The sequence below is a fragment of the Paramormyrops kingsleyae genome, chromosome 19, assembly GCF_048594095.1.
Source record: "Paramormyrops kingsleyae isolate MSU_618 chromosome 19, PKINGS_0.4, whole genome shotgun sequence".
Lineage (NCBI taxonomy): Eukaryota > Metazoa > Chordata > Actinopteri > Osteoglossiformes > Mormyridae > Paramormyrops > Paramormyrops kingsleyae.
Genome location: NC_132815.1, coordinates 10,680,837 through 10,700,054, shown reverse-complemented (window position 1 = coordinate 10,700,054; position 19,218 = coordinate 10,680,837). Strand labels below are relative to the sequence as shown.

Here is a 19,218-nt window from a genome sequence, read left to right as displayed (position 1 = left end):
CTTTGGAGACTTCAGCGAGGAACAAGGCGAGAGGTTCCACCAGGATATGAAGGTGATGCAGGAGAGATATCAAGGCAGATGGGACATAAACATGATGGCAGACTAGTGTTGGAGTCTCCAACGTGATTATCCTGATGATACACATAAAAGGAAATCGCATACACAGCGTTTTTTGAAGCATTGACATTAATAACAATTAATAACTAATTAATATTGTATTAATTAATCAAATCATACATAACTTTTTCCTGTCACTATTAGATATTTTGAATTTCTTTTTTGTATGATGTTAGACTGTTTACTTACTAGTTGTAACTAAAATAAAAAATATTCTCGCAATTCTGAATGCTTTTCAAACGTGTTGCGTTAACTAATTAACTATTAAATAGCTCAGAAACTAGAGCCAATCTGGCAAAACTGAAGTCATATTCTTAATCAGCACCATAAACGTAATATAAAACCGTTCAGACATCGTTGGCACCAAATACAACTGTATACCAGTGTAATAATCAGTACAAAAACAATAGGAACCTAGCACTGCTGGAGTATGGACCCCTAATGAAGCATATTTATAGATATGCATAAAGATGAGGTTCAAGCTATGCTTGTTTAGTTAGCGTCGGACTTGGGTTAAGTTGGGGTACTCCATGGAACCAGTCCAGGTGCCCTAGTACCTGTAGACTATTTTTTTGTAAATCAAGATGTCAGATTTAACATGATGTGGCCTGAGCTCTCTCCCCTGCATGTGGGTGACACTGGCATGGCAGCGGATGCTAGCTGGACAGGGTGAGGTGGCATCAGGAGCTTCCTGCGGGAGTAACTGCGTCTGCTGCCAAGCCAGTGTCTCTCCAGCTCGACCCCATCGGGTAAAAGGGCATCTCGCCCCCTCTGTCAGGCAAACAGCTTGAGGGTGAGCCGTGCCAGTCAGGGAGAGGGGATCCTAATTCAGTCGTGGGGCACCACGGCTGACTCAGAAATCGCCGGCCCATCGCCGGCGGCTCAAGCCGACCCGTCAACCGCTGGCGGCGCGGCGCTACCACCTGACGCTTACGTAAGCACGACTGATAATGAGAAGCAGTTAAGTTTTAATCAGAACCTCCCGTCACAGCCTGAGACGGACGCTAATGATTATAGCAAGCGGTCAAGCCCAGAGCGAGCCGTAAACACGCCGACCGCGGGGGCGGGGGGGAGGAGAGGGGAGGAGCTTGGGGGGACCAAAACAACAACACGAGCCGCACGCGTCACGCTGCAGCGCAGATGTGCTCCCGGCGCTCACCAGCGGCCTGCCTGCTGCCAGCACGCAACACGGCGCGTATAAATAAACGGCAGCCAGGGCAGCGATACGGCTGAGGAGCGCTTATTTTTAAAGCGACCTTACGCGGCCGCCTCATTCCCAGCTGCTGTGAGTTTTGGAGCGAGCGAGGGAACATTCCATTCCTTTCAAACAGGAACGACTGTGCCTCGCTGACCGGAGCGTCTCCATACTGCCAAAGCTAGATGACTGGGTGGGGTGGGGAGTCCAGTGCTTTCCAGTAAAGGCTCTGTACCCTACACACCTGGATGGGGGGAGGGGTTGCAGGGGTCATCCGGACCACCGTGACCACCTGGCATCATTTCATTGCGTTGCTAAAGAGGCCAGCTTCCTACTATACAAGGCCCCCAGACAACCGCTGACCGTGTGGCAGGACCGGTGACGTGGGCAGGACCGGTGACGTGGGCAGCCACATGAGTGGGGTGGCAACCAGGCTCACAAAAAAAAAAAGGGAGATGACTCAAAAAGGAGGGCTTAGTTGCAGCCCTCGCGATACATCGAAGGTCGCTGAGGTGACGGGGCCGGCACACTGGGCTGACAAAGCCAGCCAGCTGCGGTTGGACCTCCTCCACGACTCGAGTTTGGGAGGAGCGCCGGGGCGCGTCGGCCAAATGGACCCTTAAGGCGCTGGACGGGCGGAAGCTCATGGGTGGAACTGCCACATGAGCTATATAAGGAGTACAGGGCTCGTCTGACAAGGACTGAATCCTCAGCGGGCAAAATGACTGACTGAATGGCTCCACTCCTCCACAAAGCAGCCTCTTTTGAGCCATATTAATACATGAAAAATCTATATGCAAAATTGCAGATTCTAGCGTCGGCTGTGAACAAAGAATACATAATTAAGTATATAAATATGGAGGATTGTGCAAATCGGGTCGGAAGGAATACTCCCCGCATTTCCATGTATTTGCATGGAAAAAAATCCAGAACGAGGCAGAGAGGCTGCCCGGGTGACCGACCAAGGGGCCGGGACGAAACGGGCCGTATGGTTGGTGTGAAGGTGCCCTTTCTGTTTGCCGGCTCAGCCGAAATTCCTAACTAGCGGCGCCGTGAGCCGTGAGCTCTGTGCGCTTTGGGAGAAGACCCCCTCTAATGAATACAGCTGCAGCCATACCTGGGGGGCCAGTTGTGGCTGTCGAGAGGCAGACCTCCACAGATGAGTGAGACGGGGGCCACAGCGACTCAGGGCTGTTTTTAACACAGATCGCAGGAGGCCGCAAGCAAAGGAACCGGAACCTTCCACACAGGCACATGGCACCACCCTTCTGGGTCACTTTTAATGCACGTTCTTTGTAAGTCACGGAAAGACCGAGGGAGAACAGAAACACCAATAATATGGAGCGCAATACATATTAAAAAGCTCAGCTTCCAGGAAGCTGGGAATGTCTCGTGGCAGCTGAGCGGACAACCTTGGAGGCAGGAGGCGAAAGGACTTGGGATCCTCTGCCTGTTACACGTCACACTGGGCATCAGCACAGCCTGCCCATACCTCTGCATGGGCTGCTTCATCCCAGGTAACAGAAGTCCATAAAAAATCAAGCAGTAAACATCTCCCTGTGCATAGAGACCTACAGGATACTCTCCAAACAGATTAACCAGGGGATTTTGAGTACACAGCATTCAAAATAAAAGAAATAAACATTTAAAGGCAATGCCATCCTCCCCTACTGGCTTGAACTGGAGTCTGATGAGGACGCATGGGAGGTTGGTTCTCAGCTAATACTGAAGCCAGCGGAGAACATGGGTTTAACTCTCACACCTACCCAAATTGACCTCAAAGGCACATGTCAGGTGACTTTTCATAGTAACATAATTATTGTAGGAGTGTAAGAGTTAATCCAGAAGTGGTCAGATGTTCAGGACCAGGCCAGTTACATGAATAGGTCATGAAGGTGGCACATGCTGGTGGTTAAGGACAGCAGTGCTGGTCTGACGTTCATTTATGCATAAAAAGCTTCACGGGATGCTATCACGTAACAGACGAATGCCATGTAAAGCACAGCTTTCCTGAACATCATCCCCACCCTCACCGAGGCCAAGCATGCCCCATTGGATCCGGTCCCTGTCAATCACCACCACACCTCCAACACACCCCCCCGCCTGGCCACGCTCAGAGATAAACAAATAGCTTTATAATCCGGGAGGGGCGAGGGCTCTGCCAGGGACTCATCAGCTGGGGGGGTGGGGGTGGGCTGAACTCACAGCTTGGGCTCTTTCAGGGACACCCTGTCCTGGTGCAGGGGGGTCAAATGACTTGTTAGCAGAGGGAGGAGAAGATAGAGAGGAGAACCACTCGGTCTGGACTCGTAGATAAAAGCCATTTCGTTTTCTTTTTTTTTTTGATCACTGGGCCCATGGGCTTCTTCTGCCGCGTCACGAGCTGACGTAACACTGAGGTCAAGTAGTGGCTCCTCTCGTCGAAACCGAGGGGCTTCGGGGGGCTGCGCTCGCCTTGCAACAGCCTCATGTCGTTGCCACTTCATCGTACCCATCATTTCCCGATTCATAGTCATGTGACTACAGTTGATTTAGTATTACTTAAAGTAGAACCCATGTAAGTAAAGCGAATCTAATTTTGCTAGGAACAGTGAGGATGGTGACAATGTGTTGCAGAACCGTGTTACTGGAATGGTTAATGCAGAACCCGGACCTCCAGACAAAGTCTGAAACTGGGTCTTAAATGCAAACAAACCAAGACATCCAACATATTTTGTACCTTAATCAGAAAAATGGCAGAATCTTTTGGAAGACCAGCCACTTGTGAGCAGCCTTCCCTGTCTGCCACCCTAGAAGAGTAGCAGATAGTAAAGAAACTAAGGACTTGTCACCAAAAGCATGCTAGTTTCACTTCCTTGAAGGCACTCGCCTTTGGTACTTCTCCAGCGAGGCACTTCAGCTGAATTACTTAAGTAATGAGGTGTCAAAACTGGTTATGGGTTTGCGGGAACTGTCTGCTGAGAGCCTGAATACATTATTCCACGCTGGTATCGCCTGGCCTTGCTTTAAGAACCAGCAGTGACATCAAAGGCTCATTTTACGCGTGACACAGGCGCGTCAACTGCCTTGATCCTCTTTCAGCAACAGTCGCTCCTGATACAGGCTGCGTTAGCCAGGGTCACTTTGTAGCCCATCTGAAACATCGGCAGACCTCCAGCACAAAATCCGGACTGCCTTTTTTATTTATGTCATAAACATAGGAGACACCCTTGCGGTTTCAGGATAGAATATTGTTTGTTTTGACATTGAGGCATATCAATGGGCGTTAAAAAGGTTGCCATGTATTATCGTATCTAGCAAGGAAAACATATATATAATTCATTTTACAACCAGACCTGACCTTTGGCTGATTAGTCCCTAAGATCACATTGCTGACCGCCTGTTTAAGGTTGAAATGCTACATTTGTAAATGACACAGGGGCACAACCAAGGACCAGGATTTGGACTAAGCAGGACTTTCACGCCAACCCCACTCTCCGTGCTGGACCATACTTCACACAGTGCTGCAGAGCCAGGCTTTTGGACCAGAACTCACTCTTACAGTATGTGGAGGGTCCACCAGGATTCTGCTCCAACCACAGAAAAACAGTAGAGAAATTAAATTTTAATAAACCCGCCCCTCTTCCCACCCCCGAATATCCCAGGGTTCTTCCAACATGGCTGTAGCCCCTGGGTTCGCGCGCACTGTTTGTACAGATCTTTTGGGTCATTCTTGACTTCCCCCTTTACATTGCTGCATGCCACATCTGGCATCCATTTGCAGTGGGGCCCCCGCTGTGTTTTCAGCCCCCGTGTTGAAGGGGGTATATTTAATCTCCCGTAAAGAGCTCCGCCCTGTCTGGGCGGTGCCCGCTATCCTGAAGTCGCTGCCCTTTGGCACAGTTCTCAGCAGACGGCCCGGCCTCCTTGCGTGCGACTGTCTGGGACTCCCAGAAACCCCCGCTGCCAGAACGAGGTCAGCGCTTGCAAATCGGGATTGGATTCCCCATGTTGGACACGTGGCCACCTGGAGATCCGAGCCGGTGGCGTGCTGGGCAGGGCATTGGAAATGTGGTGCGGTCTTATTACAGATGGGCGGGGGTGACGGCTAAATCAGGCCGGAGTGGGTGGAATTGGGTGAACCTGTATGTGCAGTCCTTCTGTCACCCCACATGACCAGAGTCATGTTGCCAAACCGGCTTATGGCGCCGTGGTGACACACCAGCAATTGTACATGCACAGAGAAGACTGACATTATCAGGTGTTGCTAAGAAGCAGATGGCCAATGGCTAAGATGCTACTACAGTTCAGTGCCCATAGAAATGTCAGATTTTTAAAAATGCAATTTTAAATATTGACTATTTACTATATTTGTAGAAAAGGAAAATCATCTGCATAGAGTCAATTCGAAGGAGTAACAAAATGAAGCGAGTTTCTGTTGAGTGCTGTTGAAGGGGGTCTCAAAGACAAACGATTGTGATACAAGGACCTTTGGTATCGCATGTTTAAAATAAACAATAAACTTTGAATGTGGGCTGGGTGGCCAGACAGCGGAACTTGGCTCTGGGCTGTACTGCCTGCGTAACCTCAGAAACCCAGCTACTGCTGCAATCTGTCACCTTGGAGAGCGTGTGACACGCGCCCTGCTTCCACCACAGCGCCGAGCTCAGCCGCCGTTTGCGACAGGATGCAGGGTTTGTTTTGCAGTGGCTTGTGCCTCTCGTGCCACGCCCCCCCAGGCCCCGCCTCCCATTTCGAGATTCACCCCGGTGTCTTTATTCTGTACCCTAGTTAGTGGTTCTCTGGCGGTCCCCTCCTTATCATAACATTCCCCCTAACCAGCCGGCACACTGGGGTGGGGTGTGTTCATGAAGGCAGTAAACGTGGCTCAAGGCAGCCATGACTGATGAAAGCCAAAAGCAACTCTCCTTTACGGGGGGATATGAAATGTTCTACAGTTGCCCTCCCTGCCTTTCCACTCCACTCCTGTAATTCAGGCCTTAATGATATTAATGATACTCTGAAGATTCTTTGTGGCCCCATTTGATGCTGCACATCTGCATGGCCCTGACTGTGAGTCACAGAGCGGCCAATGCTGCCGTGTTCCTCAGCCAGCTCCCCCCCCCCCGCACGTGTGTGTGTGTGTGTGCGTGTGCGTGCGCGCCCGTCTGTCCACAATGTGGTGGAACCTGACACTTTTTACCTTGTGGGAACATTTCTCTGGTTCCACGATACAAACCTCTATTTTATTAAAAAAATAAATCTGTGACTGCAATCAAAAAAGTAAAAGTGACAAAAGTCTTGTATTTAGTTACTTATGGTTAAGGTTAGGGCTAGGTTAAGGTCGTCATTGTTAGGAGTAGGGTTATGCCCATAGAAATGAACGGTCCCCACAAAGATATGAGTACAGGTCTGTGTATGTGTCAGTAGTGATTGGGTAGCGGTGTGAACACTGTGGTTGGGGTTGTGTGCTTCTTGAGCAGGGGGCCCCAGACAGCCCAAGACAGTGATTCCCAAGTCAGCTGGGAATCACATGATTTTCACTTTTCCGAACACAAGCTCCCGGCTGGGGGAGAGAGGGGGGAGCCCGTCTCTACACATTTACCCACCTCCTGCTTTCCGAGGAAGAGGCTGAAAGAAGTCGGGAGTGACTCCCCTCAAATTGTCAGCCTGTGATATTGCGGTGCTACCATGACTTATTTTTCCATCAGAGTGTAAGGTCTCCCTGAGATTCGAACAAACATTTACGGATTTAAAGGGCCGGCGACTCTCAGAGGTCCCACTCCGGCAAAGGATGTCCAGGCACCAAAAGCCCCACAGCCTTCTAACTTCTTATAGCCTCTTACGTAAAATAATAATAATATGTAACATCTGTTTCTTAGTACTTTGCATCATGCACATTTGTCTGTGAATTTATACCACCTCACTGCCTTCTATTATTTGTTAATAAATTAATTACACACGTATGTGGGGGGGCATGTTTGGCAACTTTCCTGTTTCACTGAACGAGATGGAGAAGCCGGGCCAAACAAAGAGCATGCTGGGAAAGATAATTACCCCGAATAATCGTCTTAAATTGGGAATGATAGCAGACCCTGGCAGACGGACGGTACTAGCAGCCGTGTGGCCGAATCAAAAGTCCCGTCCGACAGCCCCCGGGAGAGTGACACCGGTCGGCGTGGCTGTCTGTGCCGTGCCAAGCTGGCAGCCGGCCTCCAGACACCGTGCAGAGTGATAATGAAGAGGAGCTCCTCCTCGGGAGCACGTCTCGCACGTCCGCTCCCATCTGCACCTCCGCACCGCCGACATAGCGAGCTCCTCGAGGTTGAATGCACGCAGGCTCCTGACTTTAGGAGCATAATCCCAGTGCATAAATAGTAACGGTGTAAACACGGCTAGAGGACGTAGAAATCGAGCTTCCAGACGCACGCCAAAAGCAGCCCAGGGCCTTAAAAGCATTCATCGCAGAGGCACTGCCAGGTGAAGCGACGTATCTGACGCACGGCTGCTAGGTCAGCTTCATTCTGCTGGAGATTCACAGCGTCTGGGCGGTGCCCTGGAACAACCTAAGAGTAGAGGGGAAGGTTCTGAGGGTGTATTATATCTGGGCACATTTCCCAGTGTTACGCATATACCTTCACATTAAACTATGTACTTTGAGTTATATGCTTGATTTGACATGTACACCTCATGTACCGTTTTTGTGTATAAACACAGATGTTTGTCACCTTGTGCGTCTTACCCAGTCAGCACCGCTCACACTGCGAAGCACAGGTGGGTTCACTCTTCCTGTTCAACTCGGACATAACTGAGAAGAGCAGTAACTATACTAGACTCCTGGTTTATGAGCCAAGAGGGGCATTGCAGTTTTGGTTTTTGTCACTGATCATTATTGGTCATTGTGCCTTCAGTAAAAGCTTCTTGATTCTCCCCCCCCCCCCCCCCCTAAGATACCCTGCTAACACTGCACCACACTGAGCAGCGCAGATTGCATTCACCGTGACATCTGATCATAGTGTTGACTGATCCGGCCACGCCCACAGTACATGCCACCCGGCCTCACGAACACCCTGTGACATCACGCACTCCATCGGCCAATTGAAGCAAAGCACCATGACAGCAGGCCTGGCCGTGGGGGCCCAGGCCCTGCGTTTTTACGAGGAGCTGCCAGTGCTCCCACCGCTGCCAGTTTCAATTTTTTGCCGCCAATCTCTGGGGAACGCCAAGTTCCTGACAAAGGGGGAAGTGTCTGAACACAAGTGCTCTATTCACTGTCCCAAGACTGTACTGGGACACACACACACACACACACACACACACACACAGAGCCTTCACAGGGGCAGTGACACTCCAGCCCCCCCCCCCCCCCCACACACACACACACACACACACACACTGACACAAAGCCTGCATCAGGATCCCCCCGAAGAGGGAAATGGAGCGATCCCCAAGGAGGCCTGGTTCACCATTGTCCCTTCCCTCTCAGCTGCCGAAGCCCCACCCTGCTTTATCCTGCCGCTTGGCCTGGTGGATGGGGGGTGGTGGGGGGGGGGGGTGCTCACCTGGTCACATTATTAGCTGCTACTCGTTTTGCGGAGAGCTGAGTCCAGGCATTTTTCTTATTGTGAAATTCTGATTCGATTTATTTTCTAAACTGCAAATCCATTGAAAACTACCCGGTGACATCAAACGGTTTCCAGTTATCTTTTGGTATAAACCAATTAGCAGATTATAGCAGATTACCATGATAGGGATTCAGCTCCTAGGCCAATTGGGAGCAGTCCTTGATGACGATCAGACAAAACGTTCATCTACATTACATATAAAAAGTCAAAGCTCTATTAATCAAAAGCCTTTCTGGTCAGCATGTGGCTGCTTTGTTAGACCAGAATAAGTCAGAGACCTTGCTGGGGTTGGTCCTGGGGGGCTTTGATAGCCTACGGGGTGGGAGTAGGGGGCAATTACCCTACTACAGCAGCTGCAGGGGCTGATTTTGGAAGATTTTGGAATTCCGCGTGCCACTGCCACTGGCGATTTTAGTGGAGGCAGGTTGTCGACGTTCATCTTCCTCCCTTTCAGGACCCATCAAAAAAGCAGCGTGGACGTTCCCCGTCTGTCCCGGCACCACAGTCAGCTGCACAGTAACAGAAAATAGACATGCCGAGGATGCAGACCACACATACGTTGAGCGGTCTGATGAATTTCATCATACAGCTTTGTGGCCAGAGGTGTGTTTGTCTGTGTGGTTAACTGATTTATTTCTGATTGCTCCATTGAGCCAGAAGAATGGGCTTACTAGTCATGGGGGGCGGGGGTGGGGGCGGGGGGATTCCGTAGACTCCGTTCAGGGAGGCAGACGGCAGGCCGTATTTGGTAAAGGCCCTGAACTGGTGGCCTAAAGGTCTCAGGTTCAAATCCCATAGGAAAAGGATGGCTACTGTTATTCAGTAGGAGGTTTGATAAGCCAGGTTGCTCCGGCTGTGCAAACAAGCCGAAGGAGCTTCTAGTATGAGACTCCTGCCTTCAGCTGGTGTGACTGCGGTTCAGAGGCCGGCACATCCCGGCACATCCTGGCACATCATGTCTTTTTAATCAGAGTTCACACAACAACCAAACTCTGTTGGGTTTTGTTTTTCCAGCTTTGCTGTTCATTCGCCTGTGGCGGCTGATCAATGTAGAGGGATCTTGTCGGTGACTCGCGCTTTGCCTTCCTCCTCATCATCTTTCCTTGCTAAGTTCATGTAATGGAAGATCCCTGGTGTCCCTGATCCCTGGCAGCAGCTGCTGCTGGACACGGTCAGAACCACAGGGCAGGGCGGTCTCAGCTCAGACGACCTGGGCTTCAGCCTACTGACAGCACAGTGATGGGTTCCAAAAGTGACATGCGAATCCGCAGCAAATCTTTAACAAATCTCAGCAGATACCTGCGCTGTTCCGCATCGCCCGCAGTGACCCCGCCCACTGTGACACACCCCCCCGTGGGACGGACACACCGCGGGAACGAAAACGGAAGTGCACCTCGAGTGAGCTTAACAGGAAAAGCAACTCCCCCTTAGATGGGGAATATGTTTGTCCTTCATTGCTAAGTACACCCCCCCCCCCCCCCACCCTGCTTCTTTTAGGGTACGCAGATGGCCCTGTACGCCGCCCCCCCCCCTTCTGAAAAGGGTGAGGGTTTGTTCCAGGAACCAAGAAGCACACAGAAACCTCAGAATGACTCCAGGGCTGCAAAAAAAAAACAAAAAAAGCATGCAGCACCCTCACCTGTTCTCTATGTCAGTGTGCGTGTGCACGAGCCGGGTCAGATAACACCTGCACATGAGACTGTGAGCTGCTGTTACGCAGAAACAGGAGAATCTGGCCAGCGGCAGACTGAGAACTGGAAAAACCTGTTGTGTGTGCTGGGTACTGCGCCTCTTCCCTACCCCCAATGTCCAGACATCCTTTTCCAGAGCTGTTCTTAGAAGAGTGCTAGTCCTCGGGGTGTCACATGACCATCCTAGACCTGTTGGGGGCAGACAGTCTGCTTTTAAGAGGATTCCTGCTCTAGTGATAGACCCCCGCATGCAGCCCTTACGCTCTAAAAGCCACTATGGGACAGAAAGGGAAAACAGAGCCAACTGTATCTATCTGTGTGAGTGTCCACAGGTTATGGCTCAAGGTGGCATAGCAGCTGGCAGTTGGAATCCTAGGAGAGGTGCTGCTGTTGGACCCTTGAGGCTGGCATTTCATGTAAAAGGGGGGTGACTTTCTGAGATTCTGGAGCCACCAAATCTGGCACCAACAATCAAACTTGGCCTAAAACCACTTAGCCTCACTGTAAGTCTGTGTGCTGTATGTATTCAGCTGCATCCACGTGATTGGCTGTTTGAAGGAAGCAGGTGTGCCTAATAAACTCACCTACTGAGCAGAAAAACAGGACGAAGACCCAACATTTAAAGACTGTTTCCATTAGCAGTTCTCCAGCTTATCTGCCGGGAGGAGAGCGTGCTGTGGATAACAACTAGGAATCAGTCACAGGGCAAAAAAAATATTTAAATCCTCTGCCTGCCCTTCCCCCCTCAAACTTCGAGCCCTGCTGTGGCTTTTCTCTAAGCGGTTAACAGGGTCTGGAACAGAGCCAATTTACACACCGCCAGCTCACGGGGTAAGAACAGCAAGCAGCTTTCACATTGCTACACACTGACCTACATACGCTCCCAGTCAGCTGATTGATTCTCCTGCTCACACCATTGGCCAATCGGACGCAGGGGTGGATTGAGAGCCAGCCAATGGCAGTGGCCGCCACCGGACCCAAAGCTCACAGTTTCCATACAGTTTTTGCTAGTAGCCAGGCATCGCGTGGCCGAACAGAAAGGCGCAGGCTGGTGGCTCAGGCTCCGTGGCTCAGGCTGGGACTGGGGCTAATCTAAACGGACGGTCCCCTTTGCGCTAAACAGCTGGAAATAAATCACAAAATACTGCTGACTTTCAGCAGCTCTGGTTGCCAGTTTCACTCCTTGCTTTTTCTGTTTCTTAGCACTTTTTTTAAGAGGAAGACAAAAATAATTCTCTACAGCTAAGAATCACTTTATGCCAACGGTACAGAACATTTCACTCTTACTAGTAGCGAAGCTTCCATGAGAAGAGAGAGATTAATTTGTTGGTCTCATTGAGTACAAGTGAACAGTGAACTTCAAAGAAGGCTAAGCTCCTTTCAAAGAAGCTGTTTAAATCACACGTCCATTACACTGCGAGGCAAGGAGTCGAGCAACCGCAACCCCCATGATGGCATTTTTCCAAAATCCCAATCTGTCCATCTTGGTCAGTAATGAAAAAGTTCATTGTTGTGTATGTGTGTGTTTTACCTTCCCACCGGCATCGGAGCTGCTGTGAAGTAAAAGCCAAACAGAACTCAGGCTACATTACACTTGGTCCCCGGCGATAGGATCGCATTGTTTTTTTCCGTCATGGCTCTGCATGCTGATCACATATCCAAAGCAATTTCTCAGTGTCTGGATTGATAAATCCAAAGCAACAAGTAGAATAATTTGCCTTTTGCTGATTTGTTATTATTTTACGTTGTGGTGCACCAGTTGTGGTGCACCAGTTGTGGTGCACCAGTAGCGCCAGTCTGTAGCACTGCTGTCTCACACTTCCAGAGCTGGTAGTTTGCGTCAAGCGCAGATTCCAGTCAGTTTACTGCACAGTCCGAAGGCATGCAGTGAAGCTAACTGGCATCGCTAAACTGCCATTGTGCGATCGTGATTATGTATGTGTGTATGTGCCCTCTGGCAGATTGGCATCCTTTCCAGTGGTTCCCCGGCCCTGTACCTTATGCTGGTAGGACAGGCTGCGGACTCCTTGTACTGGATAACTAGATGAAACATTTTCATGGAGTGTGTGTGTGTCTGTGTGTCCACATCTCCATGTATGGCTTTACTCGCCATAACCAATCACCTGAGCCCACTTGACTCCTCTAATTAACTCCCTAATTGGACTCATTTAGCCTGCGTTCTGTCAGCATTGACTGTTAATTATTTACAGAGTGCCAGATATTGGCTAAACACCAGATTCTTGGGATTGGACAGGTCCAAAGTGGTGGTGTGTTCATTAGATGTCTCTCTATTAAAAATGAATAATAATGATAATAATAATAATAATAATAATAATAATGATGTTTTTATCCTACATAGCTTTCAGTTTTATACTTCCCTCATTTAATACAGCCAAACATATTCAATTCAGATGGAGTTCTCTGCCAGAGGACGTGCCACTCCAAGGCATTTAACCTGCATTGGTCGGTCAGCAGTGCTTTATTACAAAAAGGACAGTTTGCTTGAGTCGGTGACCTGCACCAAAAGCCTCTCATATGCTTCAGGGACATCAGCGCAGGATAATAACCCACCATACTGGTCCCACTGGGAACAGTGCTGTTACTGTAGTGTCTTTGGGCACATCAGTAGACAGCTAAACCTCGGGGCCTTGGAGCTGGGGAGGGGGAGGAGTGTATGAATTATGCATGGTCTACTGATGGCCTGAGCCGAAGTATTATAAGCCCAAAAGAGGTTAATGTATGCATATATTTCTCTGTCAGAAACAATGGATAACGTCTGATGGATGTGTGAGCTGCAAGGTCGGTCTGTTCACAAGTTTCAGTAACAGCACAGAGACGCCCTTTAATTACTGTGAGACGAGCTAATATAAGGGCATCCATTGAGTGCCGCTGTAACGAACCTGGCTGTAACGAACCTGGCTGTAACGAACCTGGCTCACACCTGTGTCCTTTGAACCAAGACCTCAAGCACGCCGAGCCAGCTGGAGTTCAGTGCCCGATGGAATGGTTGATATAGAGAAACCGTTACACTATACACACACACAGCCTTAAGCAGACCACGGCTCACTGAAACAGAGAGGGGGCACTGAAATGTGCCAGCCACTGAAATGCAATTACGAGGACCAGTAATGCTGCCCAAAGGAAAGCGCAGCATGGAGAGCTTCAGGAGTGATTTGCACCATGGGCTGTAACATTGTGGACTGTACCAGGCACGCACTCCCTGGGGGTACACAAGCCTACGATTTTGTTTTTGTTCTGTAGACAAGCGCTGTATTTCGGGACAATGATGGCCTACTATTCTGTCTCTTTTATTTCATTTGTGAAGCTCACCCTGGCAGCAGCGTCTCGTGTTTACAGGAACACGAGGATACAAGGTTGCCTCTCAACACCCCTCCATTCACACAAATGGCACCTCCCACACCAGTGTCTCCCTTCTCAGAGATGTATGTCCTCAGAGCCCTCAAACAAAAGACAAAGCAGAAGATGGAGGTGACCGTAGACGCTCCCAGACCTCACCTTTCCCCTCCTCCCCCCTCTTCATCACTGGTGGGATCCTCACCGGTTCAGGTCCGTCACTGGGCTTTACTCTGAGGCAGCGGCGACGCTGTCTGAGTGCACCATGCTGCCCGTCGTTTGTATGACTGGCCATTTTCACCGAAGCAGCTACTGTTACAGCTACAGCCGCCCAAAAAACATCTTGCTCAGAAAAGAAATGCTTTACAAGTCTCCAAGTGAGGGGCCTCAACACTCACTTCCATAGCAGCCACATCCTGAACACACACGTGTTTGTTTACACATCATTATGGGAACTTAGAATTATCTGTAACATAAATAGAATTTATAATTCCCAACTCCACCCCAGCAAAATGGTAAAAGATTTTGTAAGTTGATAACAGAACAGTAGTTTTGCCAGTAGTAATTTTATCATTTGTTTCTATTTTTTTTTGTACCTTTATCTCTTTATTACTGAAAAACAGCTATTTTATTGTGTGGGGATGTCCCCACAATGTTTTTTTAAAAAAAAAAAAAAACCAACAAAAACGTCAGGATAATGTTAGGAGAACATGTAAACACACAGGCACACAAAGACACAAGCCAAAGATCAGACACGCAGATATGGTACAATACATATGAGTGAAATAGGAAACCAAGCCTGCCTCTCCACAAGGGAGACCCAAAAAAAGTGTTGCTGCTTAATGCTGGGGGGGGGGGGGGTTATGACTAATTTCATGGTCTCATAACCACAGACTGCCAGCACGTCTGTGCACATGATGGCGACAGCATGGGGAGGCCAAGCCCCTGACCCAGAGGAATGATGTATGCTAACTACTCAAATGAAAAACCGGTTCAATTTTTCATTCTTTTCTTAAAGTGACACTCCCTTCACCGGAGCAGCTCTGGTGTGCGACACACAGGGAAACGGGAATCATTGGGCAGCTCTTTGGAAAGACGCAGCATCCATCGCTGGCCGCGTGCGTATGAACCTATGCGACAAGGCTGCGGCCAGATTAGCCGCAAACATCACACTGAGGTAAGTATTTATCATCCTGCCGTTCGTGCCCATCCACGTCCCGTCTGTGAATGCCCCCTGCCTGTGTCCCAGGGTTAATCCGACGTCCTGCTGACTCACAGTAATATTAAGCCTGCCGGGATTATCAATTAATACAACCATATTAATTGCTTTGGGGGTGGGGTTGTGTGATCGCACGCCCTGTCAGACAGACAGTGACTAACCAAGGAAATATTCAACACTTGCCATCCCAGTTCTCCCAGGTAGGAAGCCAAACCAATCATGCTAAAAATATGAATTACTGGGTGACTTTCTTCTTCTGAGAGTCACATGATGTGGGTGTGTGTAAATCAGACAAGTACTTCTAAAAAGCCTTTGTTCAAAGCAAAGCAAATCCACCATCATTACTACAAAAAAACTATTCTTATACTGTTAGTACTAAGCTACTAGATCCTAAATCTTTAAAGTCTTTACCTTTTAAAGTACGCAAGTTCAATGTCTGAAGGAAGAAAGATATTTTCAGAGGGGCTGTTTTCTTCCCTGACATCACCTTGCTGTGAAGGCCTGCCATCTTTAATTGTACGTTTGTCTCAGCCCAGCTGCCTGACACAGACAGCTAGCTTTATTGTAGTCAATTAAATTTTAATCAAGAACAATTTAGCACCCCTTATCAGTGTGTGGTGCTGGGCAGAGTGGTGTAATTGGAAGAGACGGGCTTGGGGGAAAACAAATTAAAGTTTAAAACCCAGGTCAAAATGGTGAGACACCTTCAAAAAAAATCTCCATTGGCTCACGAGGCTGCATCTGGTCTACACACCCAGACCAAGCCTCTGCCTGAGACTACTTCAAATCCCCCCTCCGCTCCCTGAGCAGGCTGCACACAGCATGAAGATATACGCATCTGCGTGCCCCAGAGTCAGCGCAAGTTTATTGAGGAGCCTCGATCACTCACTTATCTGAGTGCATTTTCAGCCAGTCCTGGCCTTGGCAGCCAGGGAGGTGTGAGGTTTGCAAGGTCATCCTTTATCAGACACCTCCCATACCCTGCTTGCCTTCGCTGTTCATCAGCTACACGTGCTGCCCTCATTTTGGGGGGGGGGGAGGAGCTGATATTCTGGCTGGCAGTCATGTGACGCGGTGGCGGTTGCAAGGCGGCACACGGGCCATGCAGCATTCTGACTCGCATGCTGTGGTCTGGGACAAGGCCTGTGCTTGAAATGGCTTTTCTTCAGTCACCTTAAGTGATCAGCGATGCTTCCCGGATCTGTCACTCCAGCGGCCACAGGTCTGTCCACAGGCAGCATGCCAGACATTATCCACGTGGTTGGTCATCGCTCTCAGGATGAAAACATGCATCAGGGAGCTAACTGCATCCAAACAGGTCCATGTTCTTCCCCCGGACTATCATGCAGTATGACACATTATACTGCTTTTCGCACCCGGCATTTCACACTCTGTTATGAGTGATACGTTAATTTCTACTTGACATCAATGAAAACATGACCAGAGGTGGATAGTTCAAGTGAAGAAAGTTCAAATCCAGACTAAGAAGGCTTCGGGAAACAGAATCACAGAGTACTCAACTGCTTTGTTGAAATAAAATCTTGGTGCGAATTTTTAATTTCTGAACCTGAATTTTCCACCTCTTAACACAACTACTAGAAATTAGGCGTGGGCGATATGACGATATGAGATTGTGAAGACGATCTATGTGTTGACGATCTGCCAAAGTAGAGAGATCGTAGAATCGTCTATATAGATTGCATTCCATCTGTCTGTTGCAGCCCTATGCTCTTCCTAATTTTTTTCCTCAGCCAAAGCACACTATTTGCTAGTCCGCTTAATGCCCGCCTTATAGAAACAGCGCTCAGCCAACCAAAGTGCTCCACCACTCCCTTTGATTCTGAGTGTAGCGGGAAGCAATGGCTGAAAGTGAGAATGTAATGGATGAGTTGGTCCCTAAAAAAACTCTACATAGGTGACATTGAAGTGGTTTGGCTTTTACCCAAACGATAAGGAACAAACAGTTGTTATTTGCGAAGTCTGCAGAGAAAGGTTCGCACGTTGGACGGCAACACGACAAACCTTTTCAATCACTTAGAGACAACATCCAAAACAGTATGCCGAGAGTATAGAGGCTAGGAGAGCAGTCACAGCACAGGCAGCAGAGGCAACAGTTACCAAACCAAAACACACCACTCTGACACAAGCTTTTGAGAAAGGCGCTCCGTATGACAGGACAAGCAAGCGATGGAAAGACATAACAGAAGCAGTTACCTTTTACCTCGGAAAAGATATGGTTCCCATCAAAACTGTAGAAAAGGGGTTTAAAAGTCTACCGAAAGTAATTGATCCGCGATATGAGCTGCCCAGCCGAAAATATTTCTCCAGCACTGCCATTCCACGTCTGTACTCCGAATGCCGCGAAAAAACGGAACGCGAGGTTCAGAGGTATTGTCATGTCATGTTAAAATGACAATGTTGAATAATTCAGTAATAGTTTAAGAATTGCATTAGCCCATAATAAGAGTTGCCATTTTTATTGTTTACCATTTGTAAGTTTTTGTTCTTGTTGATATTTTGTTCTGAAGTAACTTTAAGTATTTATTTAGCTTTAAATAAACTTGTTGGCAAAATTGCACAAACTGATTAAAATCTGTTCAGAAATGTTCTTTGGCTAAAATCCTGTTTTTGTTCTTTAGGACTATATTTTTACAAAGGAAAATAGTTTGGTTGTACTGTTCAGTAATTTGCAAAATAGTAAAATCTATATCATTCAAATCAGTATAAATATTGTGATAAAATCGAAATCATGATTTAACTGTAAAAAAATCGTGATGATATTTTTGCCATATCGCCCACCCCTACTAGAAATACAACTGTTAATACTACATGCACTTTGTCGTTGACTTGAATAGCTCTCTTATTAAGTTCTCGCTATGTTTTTAGCATATTGTAAAGCTCTTGCTCCAGTGCTACCTTGCACTTGCTAATGATCATTCATTGGAAGTCCAGCCTAGTTGCACTTATGCGTAGCTGGCCTCTTGACAGCTCTATACTTGTGATATTCTATCTACGTTGTTTATATGTCACTTTGGACAAAAGTAAATAAGTAAATGTGAATATACTGATAATAATTCATATCATCCATCTCCCAAATGGTTATCAAAGACAGGTTTGCGGGGGGACAGGAAGCATGGGGCACAGGGAAAGGTTACACCGTGGATGGTCTGCCAGTCTACTGCAGGGCACAAGTATGTACACACCACAAGCAACTCAGAGTCAGTGGTTCCCCTAACTGCATGCTTCTGAGCTGTGGGAGGAAACCCAGAGAGGAGGTGGGATTTGAACCACAACCCTAGAGGTGTGAGATAAATATGCTGCCCACTGAGTGACGTGACATGAATTTCAAGGGGAAAAAAGCAAAAACAGAATGTTTCGGTAGAACTGAAGAAGCAAACCAGAGTGTTTTTGGATGCTTTCGTTGCCTTAGCCGGACTTGTCTGGCCCTGCAGTGCTCTCAGGAACACGCTTCAGCCATAAGTGGCCTCTTAAATATTTATACAGCATGCAGAATAAATGCTGAAAGCGATGAATAATTAACGGATGGCGGAACACACTGCGATAAACAGGAATTTTAATTTATAAACAGCCAGTTTGAGACAGTTTTGATTTGCAGTGACCAGTAAAGGGAAAGCCCAAATATCTGCTACTGAGAAACCAAGGACAGACCATCGCTAATCACATTTACAAGATGTAGTGTTTCTGCAGAGGCTTACGGTACATAATGATCATTGATAACACTGATGCAGCAGGTGATCCTCGTGGTGTCATGCAGGTGGTGCCATGCTGTGAACCTTCAGTGGAAGCCTTGGACGGCTCTGCCGTTTTGACAAATTCCACTCGATTTGTCAACGACAGCTTGATTTATCTGGGCAGCCACTGGATATCCCCCTCCCCCATAAACACACCATGTGGACGCGTTGGAGGCAATGATGGGAGAGTTGAGGCTTTGGGAATCCAAGCCGATAAGCCTGAATATGGGAAAAGGCACCCTCTCTGTGGAGTCACATGCCCGTGCGTCAAACGTCAGCGCCAAGT

The 19,218-nt window shown here is 48.3% G+C and overlaps 1 protein-coding gene and 1 long non-coding RNA gene across 4 annotated transcripts in view; one reads left to right on the top strand and one right to left on the bottom strand.

Moving 5' to 3' along the window:
- The window catches only part of LOC111856481 (uncharacterized), a 72,249-nt gene that overhangs the window by 25,630 nt on the left and 27,401 nt on the right, over positions 1 to 19,218 (top strand). For all 3 annotated transcript variants that reach the window (XR_002841149.2, XR_002841148.2, XR_002841147.2), the window contains exon 3: positions 14,980 to 15,138. This is a non-coding gene — a long non-coding RNA (uncharacterized lncRNA). The remainder of the gene's footprint in view (positions 1 to 14,979; positions 15,139 to 19,218) is intronic.
- The window catches only part of foxo3b (forkhead box O3b), a 33,187-nt gene that overhangs the window by 9,105 nt on the left and 4,864 nt on the right, over positions 1 to 19,218 (bottom strand). The window lies entirely within an intron of this gene.